Genomic DNA, 4,843 nt, shown 5'->3' on the forward strand with positions numbered 1-4,843 from the left:
CCTGAGAGAGAGAGCTCTGGCGCCATTTTCCTTACTCCTCTGTGAGAACTTGGCCTTGCCAGCCCTGCTGGCAATAAACTCTTCTGCTCTATGTGACTTCGTCTATGATCTGTGGTTTTCTGGGATAATTTTCCTTTCACTAATAATAATGAAATGGCAGGAACTGATGGTTCATACCTATGATCCCAGCTACTCAAGCCAGAGTAGACAGAAAGGTCTACAATATTCCACCTTCAAAGTAACCAGTAAAAAGTTTGGCTTCAGGTGTGTGTCAAGCAGTAGAGCAAGAAAGCAGAGTAATGCAAGGCCCTGAGTTCAAGTCCTAGTAAATGCTATTCTATAGATTAGCTGTCAGGGAACCAGTGCTGCCTTCCTAACCTTCCTCCCAAATAGGGCTGTTTTCCTTCACATGGAAGGTAATTTTTTATAGTGATGGTTGCATTCTGCATATATCTTTCATTCAGAATCAACCAGATGGGATTAAGCCCCTTCTAAATTCCATTGAAATTTGTTGAGATGAGGTCAGTTTGGTGAGATTATCTTTGTTTAAAAAGGAGTGGGAACAGGACAGAGAAGTTTTCACTTCAGGAGAAGAGCAGGCATAGACCCAGTCACACTGGCGATCCCAGTGAGAAACTGTTTCAAGGTGGCTGATATAACCAACCATCCGGCCTTTGGTACCTGTGGACCTGCCTATTGTGGCCCCCTCTACAGATTCAGAGACTTCACTAGTTTACCAGGTAAGCTCACAGCCCTCTGTTAGCAGAGGGCAGAGAGATCTGTTTTCACATGGTTATGCTATTGGGTAGAAGGAAATGAGAGCCAAAGGTTTGTCTTTGGCAAAGTGAGGATGTTAAGAGATTTGCATGTTGGGAGGTTCCCTTCAGCTTAAGTCTACATGCTATTTGCAGAGAGGCCAATGTGTGTATGTGGCAAGAGGGAGGGGAAGATCACGTCCAACCCCAGAGGAGCTGGCCCTCTAGAGCTGCATCTTTTTTTTTTTGGCCAGTCCTGGGCCTTGGACTCAGGGCCTGAGCACTGTCCCTGGCTTCTTCCCGCTCAAGGTTAGCACTCTGCCACTTGAGCCACAGCGCCGCTTCTGGCCGTTTTCTGTATATGTGGTGCTGGGGAATCGAACCTAGGGCCTCGTGTATCCGAGGCAGGCACTCTTGCCACTAGGCTATCTCCCCAGCCCTAGAGCTGCATCTTTTATAACCCGGATTTTGGCTATTCTTCATAATGCCTGTGAACCTCCAAACTGGAGGAAACAGACCTATTGGCCTTCTCATATACTCAAGAGTTATAACTTTTCCCTAAAAATTGTGAAGTTCCAAATTATTATGTTTGCTTTTTGCTTTGCTAAAATATATAGGAAGAACATCTTTTGGGGAAGGGAGGCTTGAACTTGCATGGTAGGCAAATACTCTGAAGCCACTTTTTTGCTTCAGTTATTTTTCTGGTAGGAAAAATACACACATACACACACGCATGTGCACACTGATACTAGGGCTTAAACTCAGTGCCTAGCTATACTTTAGCTTTTTCTCTCAAGGCTAGCACTCTACCACTTAAGACACATACCACTTTTGCTTTTTTTTTTTTGGTGATTAATTGGAGATTAGTTTTACAGACTTTCCTGACTAGGCTGGCTTTGAATCATGAATGATCTTCAGCCTCCTGAGTAGCTACAAACACAGGTGCCTGTTTTTTTGTTGTTTCCTTTTTTTCTCTTGTCAATCATGGGGCTTGAGCTGTGGGACTAAGAGCTGTCTCTGAGCAATTTTTGCTCAAGGCTAGCACTCCACCACTTGAGCCACAGTGCCACTTTTTTTCTGGTGGTTAATTGGTGATAAGAGTTTCACTGACTTTCCAGCCTGGGCTGGCTTTGAACAGCAACTCTCAGATCTCAGCCTCCTGGGTAGCTAAGATTACAGGCTCGGTTTTTGTTTGTTTGTTTTTTGTCTCAGAGATGGGATTGCAGGCTCTCACTACCACACCCAGCTTATTGTTAAGAGAGAGGTCTTGATAAGATTTTTTTTCCAGCAGTCCTGGAACTTGGCCTTCCAAGTAACTGAGATGACAGGTGAGAGTAACCACACCTGGCTCTGAAGAAAGAGCATCCTGACAAGCTTGCAGACTGGATAGGAAAAGGGGTCTAAGTAGATAAGATGGATTGGGTATTGTTTAGGTTGTATGGATCTAAAATGTCCAATGCTGGTATGTCCTTCAGGCTTTATTGTTGTGATTATTCTTTGAGACTGGTCTCTTGTTGCCCAGGATGGTCTCAAATTAGTGGTCTCAAGATTGATCCTCCTGCCTGATGATTGATTCTGAGTAGCAGAGACTACAAGCACATTTCAACATATCTGGCTTGTCAACTTTAAAATTTTTGTCTGCCAGCTTGTTGAGATCAGAGTTTTATTACTTAAAATGATGTTCCAGTCAGGACTCATTGGCTCACACCTGCAATCCTAGCTACTTGGGAGCCAGAGATTTGTCTTTTGGCCATCTTGGGCAGAAGAAGAAAAAGATTTCAAGACACCTTCTAAATGAAGAGCCAGATTGACAGCTTGTTTCTCTGATATCCCAGCTATGGGAGGCCTAACATAAGTGATTCTCACCTGAGGACCTGGGCATGAAGCTAGTTCAATCTCAAAAATAACCAGCAGAAAAACAAGGCTTCCTACCCACGCTTGAGGACAGAATTCAAATCTGAGTACCACCAAAAGAAAAGTGTTTCTTATAATTTGTAGTGTCTAGTTATGCCGTAAATAAAATGGACAAACCTCAAAATGCCTACTCTGAGATGAACCCTTGTTGGTTTCTACAGGCATTCATTTGTAGCATTTACCACTGGGCTTTGTGAGACTTCCTTTGACCCCAGGAAGTCTGCTTTGCATGGAGCACTGCCAGCCCCCTCAAAGGGCTAAGTTCTGGTCCCGAATTCCAGCTGCTTTCTTCTGCCTGTTCTACAGGCAGGAACCTTGGCTAACAAGGCCCACAGAATCCAGCTGTCTACTGGGAAGCCCACTGACTTCTGGTCTGCACCACACCCAGTGCCTGTGCTCCCCTCCCCCTCCCTCCAAGGACAAACACTCACAGTGATGATTTTTTCCAATTCCTAGAACTGGATTGGTTCTTACCAAACAAGGCTTTCCTCTGAAATACTTCCCCCCCCTTTTTTTTAATCTTCCCCAGTTTCAAGTATCCTCCTCCCCCCAAATCTAGTTAGTTCCTTTTAATTCTTCTGTTCTCTGCACAATTACTGGTCCTATTACTCATCTGACCTGTTAAAAATTTTCTTAGTGCCAGGTGCTCCCTCCTTCCCCCACCCCTCTTAAAAAATATTTAGCGATATAGTGATGTATATAAAATTAATCAATTTAGGTGTTTCCAACCCAACTGTATAAGCAAGGGCCAGAGGCTCTGTATTATTCTCAAGATGACAAACTCTTTGATTAAACACAGGGCCTTTGAACTTGGGACCTTGATCCACAATCCAGAGCAATCATTTGTTGAATAAGTGAATGAACACCTTCCTCATTTGGCAACCTTCTTGAGTGTATGGTAGAACGTTTTAGAATCTCTCTGTAAGTACTATTTGAAACGAACATCCCTGATAACTGCACAGACTTACATAACTCAAGTTCTTTAGCTGACTTTTGGGCTTTGGGGACCAACACATTAGTAGTAGTATAGTATGCTTGCGGCTAAGAACACGTGTTGTTTTTTTTTATTTTCTCAACCTCAAGAAACATTGTTTGGATGTGCTAATGGTCCCAGAGGAAGGCGGCAGCCATAACAAGCAAAATACTAGGTTGAGAACAGATGTACAAGAACAACACAGGCACAGAGTACAAATTTGCCTAAGGAAGCTGAAAATTAGCAACTTGCATTAATACTTAAGATATCTTTGGTTTCCTGCCCCCTCTGTGAGCAGAAACTTGTATTTTCCAGGGAGTGTTTGCACAAAAACCTCCCACAGAAAGAGATTTGCTGGTTTAGGCTCTGCATAGTGGGAAGGTTTTGGTTTTCTAAAATCCCATATAAGAAGTACTTTTTTTCTCTTCACACAGAAAACTGTGGATTCTGCAAGTGTCTCAGACACTGGCCTAAATTAACCCAATAAGGTTGAGGCAGTCACCAAAGAAATAAGATTTTCATCTTTTTTTATTTTTATTTAAAGCAGACTTGAATGCCAGATGCTGGTGACTCAGGCTTGTAATCCTAGCTAAATCAAGAGGTTGAGGTCTGAGGATCCTGGTTCAAAGCCAACTCAAGGCAGATGAATCCGAGCAACTCTTCTCCAACTCAGCAGCAAAACACTGGAAAGGAGGGTGTGGCTCAGGTGGTACAGTGCCAGGCTTGAGCAGAAAAAGCTAAGCACGATTGCGCTGTCCCCGAGTGGGAACTTTCTAAATGAGACGGCCTGCACTGCCCACTTTCCTGCTTCCCCAGCCTCGGCGGGCCTCGGGCCTCGGCCGGCGGTTTCCTTTGCCTTGGGAGGCTCTAAGAGGCGCGATGGCAACCCAGCCGACTCAACACGAGGGCCGGGCGCGAGACGAATCCTCGGGCCGGTGGCAGTTTGTCGCGGCCCTGACGGTTGCGAATCGAACGCGACGCGTTAGCATTACCAGGGCGCGCGGCGTGCCGGGTGCAGCCTGTGTAACTGAAGTACCGGAACGCCAACCATCCCCGGGACCTGGGGTCCCCGCCGCGCACAGCTCTGCGCCTGCGCGGCCCGAAGCCCCGCCCCCGAGCTCCCCGCGCGCGGTGCCGCGCCTCCCTATGGCGGCCGCCGCAGTGTGTGGTATTTAGCGAGTGCGCGCGGCAGGTTCGGGAA

Source organism: Perognathus longimembris, chromosome 10 (assembly GCF_023159225.1).
Source record: "Perognathus longimembris pacificus isolate PPM17 chromosome 10, ASM2315922v1, whole genome shotgun sequence".
NCBI lineage: Eukaryota > Metazoa > Chordata > Mammalia > Rodentia > Heteromyidae > Perognathus > Perognathus longimembris.